Below are 25,613 nucleotides of genomic sequence, written 5' to 3' on the forward strand. Positions count from 1 at the left end.
CCGGTGGAATGGACGTAAGTTCTAGACAGTACCCGTACTGGATAAGAGACCTCACCCACCTGTCCGTGGTGATGGACCTCCACGCCGGCAGGAACTGCTGGAGTCTCCCCCCGACAGGTGTCGTGTGATCGGGGGGAAGTGACAAGACGTCACTGCTTGTTGGTGGTGGTGGACCTGGAGGCATTGTTTCCACGTCCCCTGCCTTTGATATTATTGCCTCTGTAGCCACCCCTGCCCTTGTTGTTGTTATACGAGGACTGGGTGTTACCCTTGTAGTATTGTGTGGACTGGGATGCCTGGCCCCTTGAGGTGCCTCTTGAATTGGAGCGGCGAAAGGAACCACCCCGAAACTGCTGACTTTGTAAAGCCCCCATAGACTTGGCAGTTTCGGTATCTCTTTTCATCTTTTCTAGGGAGGCATCCACCTCAGGGCCGAACAGATGGTCAGGATTCACTGTTTGACCCAATATTGTGGTTTGGATGTCGGGTTTGAACCCAGAGATTCGAAGCCAGGCATGGCGTCTAAGTAACACACTTGTATTGATAGCCCTGGAGGCAGTGTCTGCCACATCTAGGGCACATTTGATGGATGCATTTGTAATGAGTTTACCCTCCTGAATGAGCATCTCCCCCGCCTCCTTGTATTGGTCAGGCAAGTGCTGCAGAATGGCCTCTAATGTGTCATAATGGGCCCTATCATAACGTGCAAGCAGGGCTTAGGTGTTAGAGATCCTCCAGATGAAATGCGTTACTTACCTGTAACAGCAGTTATCCAGTATTGGTGTCTTTCATAGATTCACATGCCTGAATCATTCCCCGTCGTCGAGACGGGAGCCTCCGGTAAATAAAAAAGTAATGTCCATAGACATACATAGAGAGAAAAGGGTCCAAGGGTCTCCCCTTAGTAGCCTTTCCTTGTCCTTATGTAAAAAGGACCAAACTGACATAGTCAGCCAATCAGCTCCGACCTCCCTCTAGAACCTTCCTGGGAGGAGCCTCAGTCTCTCAGATTTTCGTACGCACCCAGCTAGGTTTGGCGTAATATAGTCCGAGAGGGAAGTGAGTCCTTCCAGGGGAGGCGGGAGGGTTGCATGTGAATCTATGAAAGACACCAATACTGGATAACTGCTGTTACAGGTAAGTAACGCATTTCTTATCCAGTATTAGGGGTGTCTTTCATAGATTCACATGCCTGAATCAGAGTAGCTAGCAATCATAGTAGCACATTTGTAAAACAGAGTTGCTCTGCCGTCATAGTAGATAATGCATATAATATCATACAATAAAGAGACAGCATAGACAGAATATCATCAGAGCAATAATGTGCATACCTGGAAGGCGGGATGTAGGAAGGCTCACCTTACTGAAAGAGATGGCGAAGTACCGCCTGGCCCACTGCCGCATCCTTCTGGAGTTCGATATCCAGGCAGTAGTGTCTGGAGAAAGTATGCGGTGACTTCCAGGTCGCCGCTCTGCAGATGTCCAGGATCGGCACTCCAGCAAACAGTGCCGCTGACGTAGACATCGCTCTGGTTGAGTGAGCCAGAACACGGTCATTCAAAGGCCGGCCGGCCTTTTCGTGGCAGAATGAAATCGCCGAGGAGATCCACCTGGAGATGCTTTGCTTCGTGAGGGGCAGGCCCATTCGTGGTCTGCTGTATGCCACGAACAGCTGTGAGGATTTCCTGAGAGCCTTAGTCTTGTCCAGGTAGAACTTGAGGCACCTCATAAGGTCCAAAGAATGCAGTGACCTTTCCGCTGCTGTGGAAGGGTTGGAAAAGAAGGACCTAAGGACCAATGGTTCGTTGAGATGGAAGTCCGAAGGTACTTTTGGAATGAACTTAGGGTTTGGTCGCAGTATCACCCTATCATGTCTGAATTGCAGATATGGTTCCTGAATGGACAAGGCTTGCAGTTCGCTAACTCTTCTGGCCGAAGTTAGAGCGAGTAAGAGCGCAGTTTTCCATGAGAGGTGTTGAAGAGATGCCCTGTGAATGGGCTCAAACGGGTGACGCATGAGCTGGTTGAGTACCAGGTTGAGCTGCCATGTGGGAGGTACTTTCCGAGGCCTCGGGAAGGATCTGTATAGCCCTTTGAGGAATTGCTTGACCAGTCTACTAGACCACAGAGAAGGTCCTGTGACCGTTCTGGTGAACCTCGAGATTGCTGCCAGGTGAACTTTGATGGACGCATGTGCCAGTCCCGACTGGGCTAAATGCAGGAGGTATGGTAATATTTGTTCAGGTGTGATGGCGAGGGGCCGTAGGCCTTGGTCTGAACACCAAATGCAGAACCTCTTCCATTTGAGACAGTAGGTCTTGTTCGTACTGTCTGCCCTTGCTTTGGCTAGTACATCCCTGCAGTCTTGTGGGATATTTAGGCCTCGGAACTCTGTGCTCAGGAGCCAGGCTGATAATTTGAGCGATTGGAGGTTCGGGTGTTGCACTTGCCCATTGGACATCGTCAGAAGGGCCGGGTGTTGGTTCAGGCGAATCGGTGATTTGATGGAGAGTCGAAGCAGATCCGAGAACCAGTGTTGCCTCGGCCAGGACGGGGCAATCAGGATCAGGGTGCATGGTTCCGCCTTCATTTTTCTGAGGAGCCGTGGAATCATCGGGAATGGAGGAAAGGCGTATGCAAAGACGCTGTACCATCCGATGGTAAATGCATTTCCTAGTGATCCTGGTTGGGGATGCCAACTTGCGTAGCACGGGCATTTGGCGTTCCTCTTGGTGGCAAAGAGGTCGATGTTTGGGACTCCCCAAAGAGAAAAGATGTGAGTGAGGGCGCTGTCCGATAGTTCCCACTCGTGGGAGAGGGACTTTTGCCTGCTCAGGGCGTCCGCGATGGTATTGTCCTTTCCCGGGACATATTCCGCTTTGAGTTGGATTTCGTGCAGCACCAGCCAGTTCCAGATCTTCTGCGATTCGCGTGAGAGCGAGAGCGAACGCGTTCCCCCTTGTTTGTTTAGATAGTGCATCGTCGTGGTGTTGTCTGTCCTGACGAGCACTGGGGATTTCTGGATGCGGGGTAAGAAGGCTTGAAGAGCCAGATATACTGCTCTTAGCTCCAAGAGGTTTATATGGAGTGATTGCTCCTGAGAGTCCCATTTGCCGCTGATCTGTAGGTCCTGGAGCACCGCGCCCCACCCCTCTAGGGAGGCGTCCGTTGTTATCACCAGCGGTGATGCTGGGAGGAGAAACGGTAAGCCCACTGTTAGATTTTGGCGACGTGTCCACCATTGTAGAGCTTTGGAAATTTTCGGAGTGATCCGAAGGATGTCCTCGAAGGAGCCAGTGCTTTGGGTCCATTGGCTCGCGAGTGCCTCCTGCAAGGGCCGCATTCTGAGCCTGCAGTGCGGAATGAGAAGTATGCAGGAGGACATCATCCCCAGGAGGGAGGTGTAAGTCCGAACTTTCAGGTGCGTTGTCTTTGCCACAGCCGTGGCCAGAGATAAGATCTTGTCTGTCCTCTCTTTTGAGGGGAAGGCTTTCGTGCACACTGTGTCCAATATGGCCCCTAGGAAGGTAATCTTTGTTGCGGGGACCATGCATGATTTTTTGAGATTGAGCGTCAATCCCAGATTTTGAAAGAGATTGGTGCAGGCGTTGGAGGACGCGATTGCGTTCCCAGGTGAGGGTGCTTTCACCAGCCAGTCGTCTAGGTAGGGGAAGACCTGGTGGCCCAGTTGACGCAGGAAGGCTGCCACTGGCGCAAGGCATTTCGTGAAAATGCGCGGTGCAGACTTGAGGCCGAAAGGCAGGACTTTGAACTGATAGTGACGGCCCGCCACTTCGAATCTTAGGAATTTTCGGTGATTCTTGAGGATGGGGATGTGGTAGTATGCATCCTGGAGATCCAGAGATACCATGAAATCTCCTTTCTCTAGAATGCCCAGGATTTCTTGAATCGTCACCATCCTGAACGATTGGTTCCGCAGGAAGGTGTTGAGTCCCCGGAGATCCAGGATGGGTCTCCACTTGTTTTCTTTTTGTTGTACAAGAAAGAAGTGGGAGTAAAATCCTTTCCCCTTTGAGGATGCCGGAACCCTTTCGATTGCTCCTTTTTGTAGCATTGTCGAAAGTTCCTTCAGAAGCAGGCGTGGATGTTTGTGTGTCCGTCTGTGTGGAGGGGTATTGGGAGGGATGGAGTTGAATTCGAGAGAGTGGCCGAATCGAATAATTTGAAGAACCCACCGGTCCGTGGTGATGTGTTGCCAATTGTGAAGGAAATGGGTCAGCTTTCCTCCAATTTGAAAGGATGGAGATGGTGTTTGGACTGGCTGGAGTAGTTGGTCACTGGCGGCCGCCAGCGCCCCGTCTTGGTATTTTTTCCTCTGTAAGTTGATCTTCCGAATGAAGATTGTCGGCCTTGCTGTTGTTTGTTTTGGTACTGGCCTTTGTTATTGTATGAGAACGAGGACGAGGACCTGTTTTGATATGAGCCCCGATAGGAGGACTGACCTCTGGGCCTGTTGCCCCGAAAGGACTGGTTTCTAGCCTGCAGAGAGCCCAGTGCCCTTGCCGTGTCTGTGTCCTTCTTAATGGCCTGTAGAGCCTCATCGACCTTTACTCCAAACAGGTGCTGGCCGTCGAAGGGCATGTCCAGAACCTTTGCTTGGACTTCTTGGCGGAATGAAGTCGCTCTTAGCCATCCCTGGCGTCTCAGTACAGCAGCTCCCGCAAGTTGACGGAAGCCTGTCATGGCTGCGTCGATAGCACAGTCTATGAGTTCCGCTGCCGAAGATTGACCTTCCGCGAGGAGCGCCTTCACCTCACCCTGGACTTCGTCAGGCATTTCCTTTACGTAAGGGGCAATGTCCTCCCACAGCTGGCGATTGTAACGCCCCAGCAAGGCAATGGAGTTGGCCACCTTGATGGACATGGCCGATGTGGATGTGAAACGTTTACCAATCGTGTCAAGTTTTCTGCCCTCTTTATCCGGGGGAGCGGACAGTGGTGAGGAAGGGTTGCGGGAGTGTTTCTGGGCCGCCTGCGTCACTACCGAGTCCGGTTTGGGGTGACCATTAAGGCAAGCCGCCGCAGTGAGTGGTGCTCTGTATTTCTTATCTAGGCGTGGGACCACCGCCGGCACAGAAGCAGGAGTTAGCATTAACTTCTTTCCCTGTTCCCACAAAAATTCTATGATCGGAACAGCTTTTGCAGATTTCTGAGTCTGTTCCTTAAAGTCGTGCAGGAAACAGTCAGTTTCCGTGGATTCCACCACCATGTGGAATCTCTTCGCCGCCCTCTCCACCAGCTTGTGGAAGCCAGCGATGTCCACCGGGGGGGAGTCCGCTTGGCGTGGTTGTGGTGAAGCTGGGGACGATGCAATATATTCATCCTCTTCATCCTGGTCCGAGTGGTCCGAGTGAACCTCCCGGACCTCTCCTTCCTCTAGTTCCTCCTCTTCCTCCTCATCGTCCGAAGAAACCACCACTTGAGGCTGGACGTCATGGTGGGCTTGATGGCGAAGGTGAGTGCGTTCCGGTGCGGACACCTGTACTTGAGCTGGAGGTGTCTGATCCCCCTTGTCCCCTGGTGCGGGACTCTTAGGCGCTTGACCGCCTCTGTTAGCCTCCGGAAAGCGTTGCTTGTAGTCTTGCACAAGAAGTCTTAAGTCATCAACCAGGGTCGCTGGTAAGCATATCATGGGGGTGACTTCAGTGCGGACACTGGCGTGGACGGAGTGTTCCTGATAGGTGAATTCCTCCTGTTCCTCATCAGTGCTTTGGCATTTTATGTGAAGTTCTGAGACTGAAGTAGCGGGATCCAGATCCTCTTCGGATTCCTCGCTTTGGAAAATTTCTTGAGGTGGTTGCTTGTCCACCTTGCTTGGAGACGTCGTTTCCGGGGTAATTGGTGGTTTGCTTGGTTTGCCAGACTGTGTGGTAGAGTTGGTCGTCGTCGAGGGGATCGTCGGCGGTGGTAGCATCATGGACGGTGCCTCCACCAGTTTCGATTTTTTCCATGGTTCATTCGACGATGAGTCGTCCGTCGACGGTGTCGTCGACGGGTCCGTCGACGGAGCCTTTGTTGTCGTCGTCGACGGTGTCTTCGTCGACGGTGTCTTCGTCGACGGTGTCTTCGTCGACGGGGTCGTCGGCGGGGTCGTCGACGAGGTCTTCGTCGACGGTGTGGTGGACGAAGGGATCTTGGTCGTCGACGACTGCGAAGTCGTCTTCATCGACGGCGCCCTCGTAGACGATGGCCTCGTCGACGAGTCTCTCGTCGACACTTTAGTCGTCGCCGGTTTTGACGACGATGGGCTCGTCGCTGGTGACGGCGTCGTCGACGGTGTAGTCTTCGTTGTCGACATGGTCTTTGTCGTCGACGCCGAAGTCAGGGGAATTATTGAAGAGACAGGTCTACCTGAAGATGAGGAGGACGTAGTCATCGTCGTCGATGCTGAGGGCGACGATGCTGATGTGGTGGACACTGTGGTTTTGACTGAAGTAGTCCTCTGGCTTTGTCTGGAGGACGGAGCAGGCATTTTAAAGGTTTTATCCTCCTTAGCAGACACTGAAGATGACGCAGATCTCGCCTCTGAAGACTTTTTGTGGGTCTTCGTAGGAGGAGTGTCTGAGGGGCCCGGGGAAGCTTCCCTTGGCCTCTTGTTTGAGACAGCAGAGGTCCTGGAAACGCTGCTCACAGAGGAGTCCAGATTGTCTCTGTTCTTTAGCCTGTCCAACCAAATTAGAAGGCGACCTTCCCTGTCTCTCACAGTCTTTTTTGGAAAAGACTGACAGATTGCACATTTCTCCGAATTATGGTCCGGGTAAAGGCAATACAGGCACAGGTCGTGCCGATCGTCCACATGTATTCTTTTCTTGCTGCAGGAAGAGCAGGCCCTGAACAGGGCTTTCTTCCCCGAGTCAGACATGGAAAAAGCAGTAGAAATACACACTTACTTCAGGATAGTGTGTTGAAGAAGTCCTTGAAGAGTTTTGAGGCTTCAGAAAACACTTTCAAAGAAAGTTTGGTGAAGTTAAAGTAATCCTGAGGAGAGCTCAGGCAGGAGACTCCCTAGCACAACGTGCGGTAGAAAATCTGAGAGACTGAGGCTCCTCCCAGGAAGGTTCTAGAGGGAGGTCGGAGCTGATTGGCTGACTATGTCAGTTTGGTCCTTTTTACATAAGGACAAGGAAAGGCTACTAAGGGGAGACCCTTGGACCCTTTTCTCTCTATGTATGTCTATGGACATTACTTTTTTATTTACCGGAGGCTCCCGTCTCGACGACGGGGAATGATTCAGGCATGTGAATCTATGAAAGACACCCCTAATACTGGATAAGTTCGCTGCCTGTGCAGCAATGCGTTTGCCTGATGCCTCAAAGATCTTGGACTCTTTGTCTGGGGGAGGAGCGTCACCAGTAGTCTGCGAATTCGCCCTCTTTCGAGCGTTGGAAACCACCAGGGAGTCCAATGGCAAGTGTCCCTTAATATACGTGGGACCCGTGGGCGCCGCTTTATATTTCCTGTCGATGCGAGGATTGACCACCGCGCCCGGGTGGGCTCCTTGAATACCTCCTGTGCATGCTTCAGCACCCCTTTAAGCATCGGTAGTGTCTTGACTTGCTTTTCGGCTACCGAGAAGGTGTCGACTAAGAAGTCCGCATCCACGGGGTCCGAGTGCAGTTCGACGTCATGGTTCGCTGCAGCTCTCTCTATTAAGGCATTGAAGGCCGCCGAGTCCTCTGTCGGGGACGTCTTGGCGGCGAAAAGTTGAGTGTCCTGACCCGACTGCGGGTCGTCTGCGTCGCCCCCTGCGGTCCAGGGCACATGCTCCTCTTCCGGATCCGAGTACGCAGGATAGGTGTACTCGGCATCTTCCTCGTCCACATCAGGCGCGGGGGAATGGGTCGGCGAGTGTTCCAGGGCCTGTGGGGACAGAGGTTCCATCAGAGCCGAAGAGTCCGCAGAGTACCTCTTGTTCTTGAGTGGAATCTTAAAAGGTTCCAAGGCCGGCTCCGACGTAATCTTTCGTTTGAGGAGCGACAATTTTCCGGTGTTGGCGTCGATGATCACCTCACGACGTTCCTCCACCGCAAGCGGCTGGAGCCGAAGCTTCGACACCACCAAGGCAGCTTTCGGCGTCAATACCTCCTTTGAGTGTCCGCCCTGTTTAGGCGCGAAGGCCTTCGGCGCCGACTTGGGTGGAAGGGTAAAACGAATGGGCGTTTGTTCTTTAGCAGGCTTCGGCGTGGGTCTAGGCACTACAGTGTCCTGATCGGGAACCACAGTGGACTGTCGGATCCGCTGTAAGGATTCCCCCACCTTCCTTGTAAGGGATGCCGAGGGCTGAACCGGCTCGAGCGACTCCTCATCTCCGAGAGCCCGATCGCCGGTAGGCCTCTTCTTCGGGGCCGACGCCCCATGGCTAGGCGCACCGTCGGCGTGACGCTTCTTCGAAGCCGTCTTCGGGTCCACGACCCCTTTCGGTGCCGACGCAGCCGTGTCGGAGGCCTTCACCTTCGGCGCCGACCCAGAGGGCTTCGGGTCGGCCATTTTGGCGTGGCTCTTCAGGTCGGCCATTTTGGCGTGGCTCTTCAGGTCGGCCATTTTGGGTTTCGTGGAAGTTGACGCCTCCAGAACCTTCTTCACCAACGCCACTTTCAGTTTCGGTTTCGCATCCGAGGGTGCGAGACCAGTTGGCTTCACTTTCGGTTTCTTCTTAGAAATGTCCGTGACCGGGCCCGGAGGCGGGGACGTAGGACTCATAGTGAGATCTTGGGTAAGGCCCGAAGGCGATCCCTCGACCTGGGCCGTATGACGGGGAGTAACCCCTGAGTCTGGTTGGGGATGCTCTTCCTCCGAGCTATCTCCCATCGTGGCACAAGCCAGTTCGTCGTCCCCTACCTCGTCGGAGACTTCGTCGTAGGCCTCCTCACCCGCGTCGTAGGTCTCTTCCTCGGACGCGGGGCCAGAGTCCGACCCTTGTACGTCGTCTTCTCCCTCGACAGATTCCTGGAAGATGTCATCAGGTGGGGGTGCCGAAGCCGATAATTGAGCCTGGAGCCGATTAGCCCGGCAAATCTTTAAAGTCTTCTTACTTCTAAATTTCGAACACGCCATGCAGGTGTCTTCTCGGTGATCCGGTGACAAGCATGTATTGCACACGGGGTGCACGTCGAGGTGTGAATATTTAGAGTGACACAGCGGACACTTCTTGAATGGAGTCCGCTCCATAGCAAAGGGTGTAGTGTAGGCCCGTCCGCGCGAAAGCACGTGGAAGGGCAGTAAGAGATCGGAGCTGAGAGTCAGTAAGAAACCCGTACGCAACTATACCGATGCCCAGCCTAAAGACCTTTTGGTCTCGAGTAAAAAGTAGAACAACTATCGGTTCCGACAGAGGGAACCGAAACACATCCGAACCCAATGGCGGAAAAAAACAATCTGGGGATGGAGGCGATGCCCATGCGCACTGTAGTCCAGGGGAGGAGCCACCTATCTCGTGATACTTCGAAGACTCTTCCAGGACAACAATGTGCAATCATCCGGACCCAACACTAGGTGGCGGACTATGCACAGATATGAATTCAGCAGCCCACATGCCTCGAACAATCCTTTAAAAGCTCAATTTAGATCTAAATATTGCCCCATTTTTACAAGAACCACCATATCCGATCTATAAATATGCTCAACTTTAGTTGCAATCAGCAAGCAATAATCATATGTGGAATGGCAATCTGATTTCAGGAGTCAGATCCGTACGAGTTCTCTTCATAAAGTCAGGTTCGGGATTGTCTCATCATTAATCAGACTGATTTTAAACCTTACACCACATGTGGAGGAGCGAAGCATACTTTTAGAATGCAGCATCTGTATGACCATCTTCGGTCAGACAATGCATCTGTGCTTCTTAGAAGCACTACAGACAAATCGGTCTTTTCAAATAGATAGCATGGCCCACAAAACACCGACCTCACAAGTTCACCCAATATCAAGAGTTAAGCTATAGCATGTACATAGGTCCCACAGCATACAAAGATCCAAGTCTTAGTAAGACAACGCAAGAAGGACATCAAGTTGCACAATAAAAGACATTTAAGCTACAAAGTCTAACTGACGCCTGCTTGAAAATAGTTCCTCACCTTTTTGGAGGGCAGCCGAGATAACAGCAGCATTCTTCGGGCCATCATTCCTAAAAGCGAAGGCACAGTATGTTAAGCACTATTTAGTAAGATAACCTGAAAGAAACAGTACATCATTCTTCACCCACTCGAGTCTCTACCTCACCGGAGCTGAAAAGTATAGCAAATCTTAACAGCCTGCAAGAGGAGAAGAGTTCCACGGTCCCTCCTTTAGCCCCACTTACGAAGCTCTCTTGCAAAAACACCAAGTCACTTTTAGCTGCCTGCAATATGATGCATGGGCGTCTGTCCAGCTCAGATTTATGAGTACATGATAGGTTTCTCATTATTGAACACTCGTTCTCAGTGAGGGCAAGTGTATCATCATCGCCAGAGGAGCCTGTAGAGGCAGCAGTCAGTGGTGACAAGGAACGAGGACCACAACATTTGACCAAAAAGCAGGAATGAGCACTGGTTAAGACATTGGCACTACAATCCATCAAGACACACAGGAACAACTGAAAGGTACTCTCAACCTGCAATTCGAAGTAAGATGAATTATGGGGAGCACTGACAAACAGGTCAGTCACACTACTCAGTTGGACGAGGGCACAAAGGCTGGGGGAAAGGAATAGCAGAGTATCAAATGAAGGGGAGCTGAATGCTTACCAGATAAAAGAGCAGCACCTACAGGAGGTACCTCTGAAAAATGTAGCCTACAAGCTAAACATGAAAACTCAAGCTCAATTACTTTGCACACGCTGTGAACTAACTGGACCCTAATAGCCTAATCGTGAAGGATGGAAAAGAGTATCTGGTGGTTTGACATGCCAAAAACCAGACAGGTCATAAAGCTCACCAGTCAATAAGCAACTACAGAGGTTCACAAAGTCAAGAGAAGCCCCATGCCCGTGCTAACAGCCAATCAACACTCGCTTTCAAAATTGCGTTCTCGGATTTAACTGCACTGCGACACAAATCAGTCACATAAGGCAATGTCTGGGTGTGCCATTTTCCCCTTTGGCCTTCTCCCTCTTCTGAAGGCTTGGGGTCTGGTTGCACCAAGAGGCAGATTACAGACAGGTCATGGAGTACAGGGGTTACATGGGAGCACCATGGTGGGTCTTGTAGCCTCCATGCTTCAGGAAGGCCTGGTGCAGGGGTGGAAGTAAGGGTGCAATCCTTACATTCTTCTCTCTATTATTCCCACCCAGTCTTGGATCTGGTCCCATGGTACGGACTTTGGTGCAGCATAATCTAATGGACATGCAGCACAATATCGCCTCTTGCGCTGAAAGGTCGACACTTGTTAGTGGGTTAACTGCAAAGGAGGAAAACTCAAAATGACAATTCATCCGAGTGGCTAGAGAAGTTTAAGTATGCAGTTTAGTGATTATATTTCCCCTTGGATGCAAACACTGCAATTATTTTGGTGAACAAAAGAAAATTATTGTATTCTTCTGTGGCAGTTTTATGGCTTTATAGCATTTACTTAACTATGAGAGAACAACTTTACAAACCCACCACAAGACTCAGATTTTTTTTCTGAATGGTCAATTTGCTTGTAAGTGTAGATCACCAGATATTTTTGGCAATGAATAGCAGCGGTTTTGAGTCCTGTTGTGTAAAGTTAATGGAAGTGACCAACCAAAAGAACCAGCTTCAGAGCTAGTGCAGTGGGCGGCAGACATTTGGAGCAGGATAGACACTACTGGGCAGAGCAAAAAAGGGAGAAGGGCTGTGGCTATCTAACATACTGTTCAAATGAGGCTAGCCAAAGCAGTAACATGCTGGTCAATCAAGGTCAGGCTGACCCATCACAGCATGCAACGGCTGTGCCTGACGTAGAGTACATGGAATGCGGTTACGTCCCCACGCATGGTGAGAAGATGCAGTGGTCCTTTTCGGTTTAGCAGATAAATCGCGGACAAAACATTCACTGGTCACAAAAGGCCAGCGTTAACTGAAATTGGAACAAAGAAAATATTCAAGTATTCTTTACTGGCCTAAAAGCTATCAGGATATAAGAAATGAACAGCACTGTGCACAGTTTTGTAGAAATTGCAAACTGGTGTCAGTTATTTTGACAAAGTGGAAGATAAAGCTAAGGAGATACTGTAGGCCTAACCATGGCAACGTCGCAGAGTGTGCAACCGCCTACCGCAGTTTTCCAAAATCCAGGTAAGAAAAACATTAAGTGAAAACAATGGCACAGAGTTTTCAATCCTCATTAGGTAGAAATTGATAGAAAGTCATTTGAAACACTGTTTTATTTCATTGGGTAATGAGGGCCAAACAAATGTGAACACTTACCAGAAGCTGAGCCGATCCCAGCTGAATTTGGCAGACGACACGAGTACACTGAAGCTGTGAATCAAAAGAAATGGCACTTTAAGGAGGATCACGTTTCGAAGTAGAAGCGCATAACTTTTAGTAGAAACAAGGAAAGCAGGAAAATAATGACAAATATATGGCTGCACTAAGGATTCCGGGCTGCTACACAGTGAATTTGGAAACTGCACAGACCAAGATCTCAGAGACCAAATTGAGATGAATACTTATTTTAATAATCTTCATAAAAGATTACTCTGTAGACAAAAGTCCAGCCCCTGAGAGAATATGTATGAACAGCCAAGTGGTTTGAGAAGTTAATGTTACCTGCTCTGGCCATTGCAAGAAAGAGCACAATTGATTCATCCTACTGTCAATGTTGTGAGTTAGAGAAAAGTCATATACAAAAGGAAGGGAGAGGGAGATATCTATTCAAGATGTGGTTCAAGGACACGAGGGAAGCAATTCCGCTGGTCCAGCAGTGGGAAAGAAGTGCAAAATATCAGGACACTTTTAAAAGTGTGTTTAAGGCACATAACTCAGTGAGAGTAAGTCACATAAAGGAGAAAATAAATCATGTGAGTGAAAGAATGTCAAAACTGGCGTTAACAGTAGATAAAGAGTTATGACTGATTTGGGTTTACTTGTAACTATTTTATCGGAATACAGTTTTACAGAAGTTCCGGCAAATGAGCTCCTGAAGGCTTCATATATTAAAAATGAAGTGTTTGGTGAGCACGTATCATTACTTACGGCTATATGAAGACTGCTGAGGAGATTAAGGACAGTGGTACTTACACAAAAGTTTACATAGCGAGTGACAGTAGAGACCTAATTGGATGGGTTAATCAGGGTAGATTAGGGTCCGCACCAGGTACAGATAGCCCATCGATTCTGATGGGGCGGATGGATGAGTGTCATATTTTGAACTGTTTTGGAGAGGTTTTCTTTGTCAAAGTAGGTTGTAGCAAACGGTTTGAGCACACAATTTTGCAGAAAGGCGCCATCCTGTCAAACATAAGAAGGGAAATGTGAAACTCAATCTTAGGGGTGAGTCGAGGCAGCTTTTAGGTGATTTATGTGTGCAAGACATTATTAAGCCTCTTGATGTAGCACAGTTGATTTCCGCTGTCCTAAAGTGGGCAAAAGGAGGGGTGTCTAAATAAGATTGTGTGCAGGTTGGCGCTCACTCACCAAGAATATAGTTACTGAACATCATTCGATTTCCAAAATACAGGAAATGATAGGCATGCTGAGGGATGCCGGTTATTTTACAATAGAACTTAATGCAGCACTTCATCAAATGATACTTGAAGTCAATTCTCAATTCTTAACTACCTCTGTTACGCCATTTGGTGCTTATAAATATTTGCGTATACCATGCCGACCCACATTCGTGACTACTATTTTACAAAGCTAATGTACAGATTTCAAAATCTCCAGCCAGTACAAGCTTTCCTGGACGATGGTTTGATTCATGCCTATAGTGTCGAGGAATACAACAGGATATTAACAGGAATTAACGGGGTGCTGAAAGATAGGGAGTATGACTGTGACAAAAGAGAAATGCAAGTTTTTGACATTCTGTGGAGCATTCAATTTGGAGGTTTGGTGGAAGCAGTAACTGAGGGACCCTGTACGATTTACAAAGATCAACTAAGATTGCTCATACAAATGAGTGCATATTATTTTGGACAAGTGCTAGAGTTAAATCCCACAATATATTTACTTGGCTTGGAAAACCACAGGGGCCATTTGATAGCTTCTACATGTGATGAGTACAAAGAAAAACATGCAGCAATTTTCGCTGCATGAAGTGTATAATCCTTTAAAAGCTCAATTTAGATCTAAATATTGCCCCATTTTTACAAGAACCACCATATCCGATCTATAAATATGCTCAACTTTAGATGCAATCAGCAAGCAATAATCATATGTGGAATGGCAATCTGATTTCAGGAGTCAGATCCGTACGAGTTCTCTTCATAAAGTCAGGTTCGGGATTGTCTCATCATTAATCAGACTGATTTTAAACCTTACACCACATGTGGAGGAGCGAAGCATACTTTTAAAATGCAGCATCTGTAGGACCATCTTCGGTCAGACAATGCATCTGTGCTTCTTAGAAGCACTACAGACAAATCGGTCTTTTCAAATAGATAGCATGGCCAACAAAACACCGACCTCACAAGCTCACCCAATATCAAGAGTTAAGCTATAGCATGTACATAGGTCCCACAGCATACAAAGATCCAAGTCTTAGTAAGACAACGCAAGAAGGACATCAAGTTGCACAATAAAAGACATTTAAGCTACAAAGTCTAACTGACGCCTGCTTGAAAATAGTTCCTCACCTTTTTGGAGGGTAGCCGAGATAACAGCAGCATTCTTCGGGCCATCATTCCTAAAAGCGAAGGCACAGTATGTTAAGCACTATTTAGTAAGATAACCTGAAAGAAACAGTACATCATTCTTCACCCACTCGAGTCTCTACCTCACCGGAGCTGAAAAGTATAGCAAACCGTAACAGCCTGCAAGAGGAGAAGAGTTCCACGGTCCCTCCTTTAGCCCCACTTACGAAGCTCTCTTGCAAAAACACCAAGTCACTTTTAGCTGCCTGCAATATGATGCATGGGCGTCTGTCCAGCTCAGATTTATGAGTACATGATAGGTTTCTCATTATTGAACACTCGTTCTCAGTGAGGGCAAGTGTATCATCATCGCCAGAGGAGCCTGTAGAGGCAGCAGTCAGTGGTGACAAGGAACGAGGACCACAACATTTGACCAAAAAGCAGGAATGAGCACTGGTTAAGACATTGGCACTACAATCCATCAAGACACACAGGAACAACTGAAAGGTACTCTCAACCTGCAATTCGAAGTAAGATGAATTATGGGGAGCACTGACAAACAGGTCAGTCACACTACTCAGTTGGACGAGGGCACAAAGGCTGGGGGAAAGGAATAGCAGAGTATCAAATGAAGGGGAGCTGAATGCTTACCAGATAAAAGAGCAGCACCTACAGGAGGTACCTCTGAAAAATGTAGCCTACAAGCTAAACATGAAAACTCAAGCTCAATTACTTTGCACACGCTGTGAACTAACTGGACCCTAATAGCCTAATCGTGAAGGATGGAAAAGAGTATCTGGTGGTTTGACATGCCAAAAACCAGACAGGTCATAAAGCTCACCAGTCAATAAGCAACTACAGAGGTTCACAAAGTCAAGAGAAGCCCCATGCCCGTGCTAACAGCCAATCAACACTCGCTTTCAAAATTGCGTTCTCGGATTTAACTGCACTGCGACACAAATCAGTCACATAAGGCAATGTCTGGGTGTGCCATTTTCCCCTTTGGCCTTCTCCCTCTTCTGAAGGCTTGGGGTCTGGTTGCACCAAGAGGCAGATTACAGACAGGTCATGGAGTACAGGGGTTACATGGGAGCACCATGGTGGGTCTTGTAGCCTCCATGCTTCAGGAAGGCCTGGTGCAGGGGTGGAAGTAAGGGTGCAATCCTTACATTCTTCTCTCTATTATTCCCACCCAGTCTTGGATCTGGTCCCATGGTACGGACTTTGGTGCAGCATAATCTAATGGACATGCAGCACAATATCGCCTCTTGCGCTGAAAGGTTGACACTTGTTAGTGGGTTAACTGCAAAGGAGGAAAACTCAAAATGACAATTCATCCGAGTGGCTAGAGAAGTTTAAGTATGCAGTTTAGTGATTATATTTCCCCTTGGATGCAAACACTGCAATTATTTTGGTGAACAAAAGAAAATTATTGTATTCTTCTGTGGCAGTTTTATGGCTTTATAGCATTTACTTAACTATGAGAGAACAACTTTACAAACCCACCACAAGACTCAGATTTTTTTTCTGAATGGTCAATTTGCTTGTAAGTGTAGATCACCAGATATTTTTGGCAATGAATAGCAGCGGTTTTGAGTCCTGTTGTGTAAAGTTAATGGAAGTGACCAACCAAAAGAACTAGCTTCAGAGCTAGTGCAGTGGGCGGCAGACATTTGGAGCAGGATAGACACTACTGGGCAGAGCAAAAAAGGGCGGAGGGCTGTGGCTATCTAACATACTGTTCAAATGAGGCTAGCCAAAGCAGTAACATGCTGGTCAATCAAGGTCAGGCTGACCCATCACAGCATGCAACGGCTGTGCCTGACGTAGAGTACATAGAATGCGGTTACGTCCCCACGCATGGTGAGAAGATGCAGTGGTCCTTTTCGGTTTAGCAGATAAATCGCGGACACAAAACATTCACTGGTCACAAAAGGCCAGCGTTAACTGAAATTGGAACAAAGAAAATATTCAAGTATTCTTTACTGGCCTAAAAGCTATCAGGATATAAGAAATGAACAGCACTGTGCACAGTTTTGTAGAAATTGCAAACTGGTGTCAGTTATTTTGACAAAGTGGAAGATAAAACTAAGGAGATACTGTAGGCCTAACCATGGCAACGTCGCAGAGTGTGCAACCGCCTACCGCAGTTTTCCAAAATCCAGGTAAGAAAAACATTAAGTGAAAACAATGGCACAGAGTTTTCAATCCTCATTAGGTAGAAATTGATAGAAAGTCATTTGAAACACTGTTTTATTTCATTGGGTAATGAGGGCCAAACAAATGTGAACACTTACCAGAAGCTGAGCCGGTCCCAGCTGAATTTGGCAGACGACACGAGTACACTGAAGCTGTGAATCGAAAGAAATGGCACTTTAAGGAGGATCACGTTTCGAAGTAGAAGCGCATAACTTTTAGTAGAAACAAGGAAAGCAGGAAAATAATGACAAATATATGGCTGCACTAAGGATTCCGGGCTGCTACACAGTGAATTTGGAAACTGCACAGACCAAGATCTCAGAGACCAAATTGAGATGAATACTTATTTTAATAATCTTCATAAAAGATTACTCTGTAGACAAAAGTCCAGCCCCTGAGAGAATATGTATGAACAGCCAAGTGGTTGAGAAGTTAATGTTACCTGCTCTGGCCATTGCAAGAAAGAGCACAATTGATTCACCCTACTGTCAATGTTGTGAGTTAGAGAAAAGTCATATACAAAAGGAAGGGAGAGGGAGATATCTATTCAAGATGTGGTTCAAGGACACGAGGGAAGCAATTCCGCTGGTCCAGCAGTGGGAAAGAAGTGCAAAATATCAGGACACTTTTAAAAGTGTGTTTAAGGCACATAACTCAGTGAGAGTAAGTCACATAAAGGAGAAAATAAATCATGTGAGTGAAAGAATGTCAAAACTGGCGTTAACAGTAGATAAAGAGTTATGACTGATTTGGGTTTACTTGTAACTATTTTATCGGAATACAGTTTTACAGAAGTTCCGGCAAATGAGCTCCTGAAGGCTTCATATATTAAAAATGAAGTGTTTGGTGAGCACGTATCATTACTTACGGCTATATGAAGACTGCTGAGGAGATTAAGGACAGTGGTACTTACACAAAAGTTTACATAGCGAGTGACAGTAGAGACCTAATTGGATGGGTTAATCAGGGTAGATTAGGGTCCGCACCAGGTACAGATAGCCCATCGATTCTGATGGGGCGGATGGATGAGTGTCATATTTTGAACTGTTTTGGAGAGGTTTTCTTTGTCAAAGTAGGTTGTAGCAAACGGTTTGAGCACACAATTTTGCAGAAAGGCGCCATCCTGTCAAACATAAGAAGGGAAATGTGAAACTCAATCTTAGGGGTGAGTCGAGGCAGCTTTTAGGTGATTTATGTGTGCAAGACATTATTAAGCCTGTTGATGTAGCACAGTTGATTTCCGCTGTCCTAAAGTGGGCAAAAGGAGGGGTGTCTAAATAAGATTGTGTGCAGGTTGGCGCTCACTCACCAAGAATATAGTTACTGAACATCATTCGATTTCCAAAATACAGGAAATGATAGGCATGCTGAGGGATGCCGGTTATTTTACAATAGAACTTAATGCAGCACTTCATCAAATGATACTTGAAGCCAATTCTCAACTACCTCTGTTACGCCATTTGTTGCTTATAAATATTTGCGTATACCATGCCGACCCACATTCGTGACTACTATTTTACAAAGCTAATGTACAGATTTCAAAATCTCCAGCCAGTACAAGCTTTCCTGGACGATGGTTTGATTCATGCCTATAGTGTCGAGGAATACAACAGGATATTAACAGGAATTCACGGGGTGCTGAAAGATAGGGAGTATGACTGTGACAAAAGAGAACTGCAAGTTTTTGACATTCTGTGGAGCATTCAATTTGGAGGTTTGGTGGAAGCAGTAACTGAGGGACCCTGTACGATTTACAAAGATCAACTAAGATTGTTCATACAAATGAGTGCATATTATTTGGGACAAGTGCTAGAGTTAAATCCCACAATATATTTACTTGGCATGGAAAACCACAGGGGCCATTTGATAGCTTCTACATGTGATGAGTACAAAGAAAAACATGCAGCAATTTTCGCTGCATGAAGTGTATAATCCTTTAAAAGCTCAATTTAGATCTAAATATTGCCCCATTTTTACAAGAACCACCATATCCGATCTATAAATATGCTCAACTTTAGTTGCAATCAGCAAGCAATAATCATATGTGGAATGGCAATCTGATTTCAGGAGTCAGATCCGTACGAGTTCTCTTCATAAAGTCAGGTTCGGGATTGTCTCATCATTAATCAGACTGATTTTAAACCTTACACCACATGTGGAGGAGCGAAGCATACTTTTAGAATGCAGCATCTGTATGACCATCTTCGGTCAGACAATGCATCTGTGCTTCTTAGAAGCACTACAGACAAATCGGTCTTTTCAAATAGATAGCATGGCCCACAAAACACCGACCTCACAAGTTCACCCAATATCAAGAGTTAAGCTATAGCATGTACATAGGTCCCACAGCATACAAAGATCCAAGTCTTAGTAAGACAACGCAAGAAGGACATTAAGTTGCACAATAAAAGACATTTAAGCTACAAAGTCTAACTGACGCCTGCTTGAAAATAGTTCCTCACCTTTTTGGAGGGTAGCCGAGATAACAGCAGCATTCTTCGGGCCATCATTCCTAAAAGCGAAGGCACAGTATGTTAAGCACTATTTAGTAAGATAACCTGAAAGAAACAGTACATCATTCTTCACCCACTCGAGTCTCTACCTCACCGGAGCTGAAAAGTATAGCAAACCGTAACAGCCTGCAAGAGGAGAAGAGTTCCACGGTCCCTCCTTTAGCCCCACTTACGAAGCTCTCTTGCAAAAACACCAAGTCACTTTTAGCTGCCTGCAATATGATGCATGGGCGTCTGTCCAGCTCAGATTTATGAGTACATGATAGGTTTCTCATTATTGAACACTCGTTCTCAGTGAGGGCAAGTGTATCATCATCGCCAGAGGAGCCTGTAGAGGCAGCAGTCAGTGGTGACAAGGAACGAGGACCACAACATTTGACCAAAAAGCAGGAATGAGCACTGGTTAAGACATTGGCACTACAATCCATCAAGACACACAGGAACAACTGAAAGGTACTCTCAACCTGCAATTCGAAGTAAGATGAATTATGGGGAGCACTGACAAACAGGTCAGTCACACTACTCAGTTGGACGAGGGCACAAAGGCTGGGGGAAAGGAATAGCAGAGTATCAAATGAAGGGGAGCTGAATGCTTACCAGATAAAAGAGCAGCACCTACAGGAGGTACCTCTGAAAAATGTAGCCTACAAGCTAAACATGAAAACTCAAGCTCAATTACTTTGCACACGCTGTGAACTAACTGGACCCTAATAGCCTAATCGTGAAGGATGGAAAAGAGTATCTGGTGGTTTGACATGCCAAAAAATCAGACAGGTCATAAAGCTCACCAGTCAATAAGCAACTACAGAGGTTCACAAAGTCAAGAGAAGCCCCATGCCCGTGCTAACAGCCAATCAACACTCGCTTTCAAAATTGCGTTCTCGGTTTTAACTGCACTGCGACACAAATCAGTCACATAAGGCAATGTCTGGGTGTGCCATTTTCCCCTTTGGCCTTCTCCCTCTTCTGAAGGCTTGGGGTCTGGTTGCACCAAGAGGCAGATTACAGACAGGTCATGGAGTACAGGGGTTACATGGGAGCACCATGGTGGGTCTTGTAGCCTCCATGCTTCAGGAAGGCCTGGTGCAGGGGTGGAAGTAAGGGTGCAATCCTTACATTCTTCTCTCTATTATTCCCACCCAGTCTTGGATCTGGTCCCATGGTACGGACTTTGGTGCAGCATAATCTAATGGACATGCAGCACAATATCGCCTCTTGCGCTGAAAGGTTGACACTTGTTAGTGGGTTAACTGCAAAGGAGGAAAACTCAAAATGACAATTCATCTGAGTGGCTAGAGAAGTTTAAGTATGCAGTTTAGTGATTATATTTCCCCTTGGATGCAAACACTGCAATTATTTTGGTGAACAAAAGAAAATTATTGTATTCTTCTGTGGCAGTTTTATGGCTTTATAGCATTTACTTAACTATGAGAGAACAACTTTACAAACCCACCACAAGACTCAGATTTTTTTTCTGAATGGTCAATTTGCTTGTAAGTGTAGATCACCAGATATTTTTGGCAATGAATAGCAGCGGTTTTGAGTCCTGTTGTGTAAAGTTAATGGAAGTGACCAACCAAAAGAACTAGCTTCAGAGCTAGTGCAGTGGGCGGCAGACATTTGGAGCAGGATAGACACTACTGGGCAGAGCAAAAAAGGGCGGAGGGCTGTGGCTATCTAACATACTGTTCAAATGAGGCTAGCCAAAGCAGTAACATGCTGGTCAATCAAGGTCAGGCTGACCCATCACAGCATGCAACGGCTGTGCCTGACGTAGAGTACATAGAATGCGGTTACGTCCCCACGCATGGTGAGAAGATGCAGTGGTCCTTTTCGGTTTAGCAGATAAATCGCGGACACAAAACATTCACTGGTCACAAAAGGCCAGCGTTAACTGAAATTGGAACAAAGAAAATATTCAAGTATTCTTTACTGGCCTAAAAGCTATCAGGATATAAGAAATGAACAGCACTGTGCACAGTTTTGTAGAAATTGCAAACTGGTGTCAGTTATTTTGACAAAGTGGAAGATAAAACTAAGGAGATACTGTAGGCCTAACCATGGCAACGTCGCAGAGTGTGCAACCGCCTACCGCAGTTTTCCAAAATCCAGGTAAGAAAAACATTAAGTGAAAACAATGGCACAGAGTTTTCAATCCTCATTAGGTAGAAATTGATAGAAAGTCATTTGAAACACTGTTTTATTTCATTGGGTAATGAGGGCCAAACAAATGTGAACACTTACCAGAAGCTGAGCCGGTCCCAGCTGAATTTGGCAGACGACACGAGTACACTGAAGCTGTGAATCGAAAGAAATGGCACTTTAAGGAGGATCACGTTTCGAAGTAGAAGCGCATAACTTTTAGTAGAAACAAGGAAAGCAGGAAAATAATGACAAATATATGGCTGCACTAAGGATTCCGGGCTGCTACACAGTGAATTTGGAAACTGCACAGACCAAGATCTCAGAGACCAAATTGAGATGAATACTTATTTTAATAATCTTCATAAAAGATTACTCTGTAGACAAAAGTCCAGCCCCTGAGAGAATATGTATGAACAGCCAAGTGGTTTGAGAAGTTAATGTTACCTGCTCTGGCCATTGCAAGAAAGAGCACAATTGATTCACCCTACTGTCAATGTTGTGAGTTAGAGAAAAGTCATATACAAAAGGAAGGGAGAGGGAGATATCTATTCAAGATGTGGTTCAAGGACACGAGGGAAGCAATTCCGCTGGTCCAGCAGTGGGAAAGAAGTGCAAAATATCAGGACACTTTTAAAAGTGTGTTTAAGGCACATAACTCAGTGAGAGTAAGTCACATAAAGGAGAAAATAAATCATGTGAGTGAAAGAATGTCAAAACTGGCGTTAACAGTAGATAAAGAGTTATGACTGATTTGGGTTTACTTGTAACTATTTTATCGGAATACAGTTTTACAGAAGTTCCGGCAAATGAGCTCCTGAAGGCTTCATATATTAAAAATGAAGTGTTTGGTGAGCACGTATCATTACTTACGGCTATATGAAGACTGCTGAGGAGATTAAGGACAGTGGTACTTACACAAAAGTTTACATAGCGAGTGACAGTAGAGACCTAATTGGATGGGTTAATCAGGGTAGATTAGGGTCCGCACCAGGTACAGATAGCCCATCGATTCTGATGGGGCGGATGGATGAGTGTCATATTTTGAACTGTTTTGGAGAGGTTTTCTTTGTCAAAGTAGGTTGTAGCAAACGGTTTGAGCACACAATTTTGCAGAAAGGCGCCATCCTGTCAAACATAAGAAGGGAAATGTGAAACTCAATCTTAGGGGTGAGTCGAGGCAGCTTTTAGGTGATTTATGTGTGCAAGACATTATTAAGCCTGTTGATGTAGCACAGTTGATTTCCGCTGTCCTAAAGTGGGCAAAAGGAGGGGTGTCTAAATAAGATTGTGTGCAGGTTGGCGCTCACTCACCAAGAATATAGTTACTGAACATCATTCGATTTCCAAAATACAGGAAATGATAGGCATGCTGAGGGATGCCGGTTATTTTACAATAGAACTTAATGCAGCACTTCATCAAATGATACTTGAAGCCAATTCTCAATTCTTAACTACCTCTGTTACGCCATTTGGTGCTTATAAATATTTGCGTATACCATGCCGACCCACATTCGTGACTACTATTTTACAAAGCTAATGTACAGATTTCAAAATCTCCAGCCAGTACAAGCTTTCCTGGACAATGGTTTGATTCATGCCTATAGTGTCGAGGAATACAACAGGATATTAACAGGAATTCACGGGGTGCTGAAAGATAGGGAGTATGACTGTGACAAAAGAGAACTGCAAGTTTTTGACATTCTGTGGAGCATTCAATTTGGAGGTTTGGTGGAAGCAGTAACTGAGGGACCCTGTACGATTTACAAAGATCAACTAAGATTGTTCATACAAATGAGTGCATATTATTTGGGACAAGTGCTAGAGTTAAATCCCACAATATATTTACTTGGCATGGAAAACCACAGGGGCCATTTGATAGCTTCTACATGTGATGAGTACAAAGAAAAACATGCAGCAATTTTCGCTGCATGAAGTGTATAATCCTTTAAAAGCTCAATTTAGATCTAAATATTGCCCCATTTTTACAAGAACCACCATATCCGATCTATAAATATGCTCAACTTTAGTTGCAATCAGCAAGCAATAATCATATGTGGAATGGCAATCTGATTTCAGGAGTCAGATCCGTACGAGTTCTCTTCATAAAGTCAGGTTCGGGATTGTCTCATCATTAATCAGACTGATTTTAAACCTTACACCACATGTGGAGGAGCGAAGCATACTTTTAGAATGCAGCATCTGTATGACCATCTTCGGTCAGACAATGCATCTGTGCTTCTTAGAAGCACTACAGACAAATCGGTCTTTTCAAATAGATAGCATGGCCCACAAAACACCGACCTCACAAATTCACCCAATATCAAGAGTTAAGCTATAGCATGTACATAGGTCCCACAGCATACAAAGATCCAAGTCTTAGTAAGACAACGCAAGAAGGACATTAAGTTGCACAATAAAAGACATTTAAGCTACAAAGTCTAACTGACGCCTGCTTGAAAATAGTTCCTCACCTTTTTGGAGGGTAGCCGAGATAACAGCAGCATTCTTCGGGCCATCATTCCTAAAAGCGAAGGCACAGTATGTTAAGCACTATTTAGTAAGATAACCTGAAAGAAACAGTACATCATTCTTCACCCACTCGAGTCTCTACCTCACCGGAGCTGAAAAGTATAGCAAACCGTAACAGCCTGCAAGAGGAGAAGAGTTCCACGGTCCCTCCTTTAGCCCCACTTACGAAGCTCTCTTGCAAAAACACCAAGTCACTTTTAGCTGCCTGCAATATGATGCATGGGCGTCTGTCCAGCTCAGATTTATGAGTACATGATAGGTTTCTCATTATTGAACACTCGTTCTCAGTGAGGGCAAGTGTATCATCATCGCCAGAGGAGCCTGTAGAGGCAGCAGTCAGTGGTGACAAGGAACGAGGACCACAACATTTGACCAAAAAGCAGGAATGAGCACTGGTTAAGACATTGGCACTACAATCCATCAAGACACACAGGAACAATTGAAAGGTACTCTCAACCTGCAATTCGAAGTAAGATGAATTATGGGGAGCACTCAAACAGGTCAGACACACTACTCAGTTGGACGAGGGCACAAAGGCTGGGGGAAAGGAATAGCAGAGTATCAAATAAAGGGGAGCTCAATGCTTACCAGATAAAAGAGCAGCACCTACAGGAGGTACCTCTGAAAAATGTAGCCTTCAAGCTAAACATGAAAACTCAAGCTCAATTACTTTGCACACGCTGTGAACTAACTGGACCCTAATAGCCTAATCGTGAAGGATGGAAAAGAGTATCTGGTGGTTTGACATGCCAAAAACCAGACAGGTCATAAAGCTCACCAGTCAATAAGCAACTACAGAGGTTCACAAAGTCAAGAGAAGCCCCATGCCCGTGCTAACAGCCAATCAACACTCGCTTTCAAAATTGCGTTCTCGGTTTTAACTGCACTGCGACACAAATCAGTCACATAAGGCAATGTCTGGGTGTGCCATTTTCCCCTTTGGCCTTCTCCCTCTTCTGAAGGCTTGGGGTCTGGTTGCACCAAGAGGCAGATTACAGACAGGTCATGGAGTACAGGGGTTACATGGGAGCACCATGGTGGGTCTTGTAGCCTCCATGCTTCAGGAAGGCCTGGTGCAGGGGTGGAAGTAAGGGTGCAATCCTTACATTCTTCTCTCTATTATTCCCACCCAGTCTTGGATCTGGTCCCATGGTACGGACTTTGGTGCAGCATAATCTAATGGACAAGCAGCACAATATCGCCTCTTGCGCTGAAAGGTTGACACTTGTTAGTGGGTTAACTGCAAAGGAGGAAAACTCAAAATGACAATTCATCCGAGTGGCTAGAGAAGTTTAAGTATGCAGTTTAGTGATTATATTTCCCCTTGGATGCAAACACTGCAATTATTTTGGTGAACAAAAGAAAATTATTGTATTCTTCTGTGGCAGTTTTATGGCTTTATAGCATTTACTTAACTATGAGAGAACAACTTTACAAACCCACCACAAGACTCAGATTTTTTTTCTGAATGGT

At 46.3% G+C, this 25,613-nt stretch overlaps 8 non-coding genes across 8 annotated transcripts; all 8 read right to left on the minus strand.

The window, feature by feature from the left end:
* Nucleotides 1-9,691: 9,691 nt before the first annotated feature.
* LOC147707691 (small nucleolar RNA SNORD50) lies at nucleotides 9,692-9,759 on the minus strand. Its single transcript, XR_015296825.1, has one exon. It is a non-coding gene; the product is annotated as a small nucleolar RNA SNORD50 (small nucleolar RNA).
* A 622-nt stretch (nucleotides 9,760-10,381) lies between these two features.
* LOC147707692 (small nucleolar RNA SNORD103/SNORD85) lies at nucleotides 10,382-10,467 on the minus strand. Its single transcript, XR_015296796.1, has one exon. It is a non-coding gene; the product is annotated as a small nucleolar RNA SNORD103/SNORD85 (small nucleolar RNA).
* A 3,888-nt stretch (nucleotides 10,468-14,355) lies between these two features.
* Nucleotides 14,356-14,423, minus strand: LOC147707693 (small nucleolar RNA SNORD50). The gene has a single exon (XR_015296826.1). It is a non-coding gene; the product is annotated as a small nucleolar RNA SNORD50 (small nucleolar RNA).
* Nucleotides 14,424-15,045: 622 nt separating this feature from the next.
* Nucleotides 15,046-15,131, minus strand: LOC147707694 (small nucleolar RNA SNORD103/SNORD85). The gene has a single exon (XR_015296797.1). It is a non-coding gene; the product is annotated as a small nucleolar RNA SNORD103/SNORD85 (small nucleolar RNA).
* A 3,882-nt stretch (nucleotides 15,132-19,013) lies between these two features.
* LOC147707695 (small nucleolar RNA SNORD50) lies at nucleotides 19,014-19,081 on the minus strand. Its single transcript, XR_015296828.1, has one exon. It is a non-coding gene; the product is annotated as a small nucleolar RNA SNORD50 (small nucleolar RNA).
* A 622-nt stretch (nucleotides 19,082-19,703) lies between these two features.
* Nucleotides 19,704-19,789, minus strand: LOC147707696 (small nucleolar RNA SNORD103/SNORD85). Its single transcript, XR_015296798.1, has one exon. It is a non-coding gene; the product is annotated as a small nucleolar RNA SNORD103/SNORD85 (small nucleolar RNA).
* Nucleotides 19,790-23,680: 3,891 nt separating this feature from the next.
* On the minus strand, nucleotides 23,681-23,748 carry LOC147707697 (small nucleolar RNA SNORD50). The gene has a single exon (XR_015296829.1). It is a non-coding gene; the product is annotated as a small nucleolar RNA SNORD50 (small nucleolar RNA).
* Nucleotides 23,749-24,370: 622 nt separating this feature from the next.
* LOC147707698 (small nucleolar RNA SNORD103/SNORD85) lies at nucleotides 24,371-24,456 on the minus strand. Its single transcript, XR_015296799.1, has one exon. It is a non-coding gene; the product is annotated as a small nucleolar RNA SNORD103/SNORD85 (small nucleolar RNA).
* Nucleotides 24,457-25,613: the final 1,157 nt, after the last annotated feature.

The sequence above is a fragment of the Lissotriton vulgaris genome, chromosome 6 (assembly GCF_964263255.1).
Source record: "Lissotriton vulgaris chromosome 6, aLisVul1.2, whole genome shotgun sequence".
In the NCBI taxonomy this organism is placed as follows: domain Eukaryota; kingdom Metazoa; phylum Chordata; class Amphibia; order Caudata; family Salamandridae; genus Lissotriton; species Lissotriton vulgaris.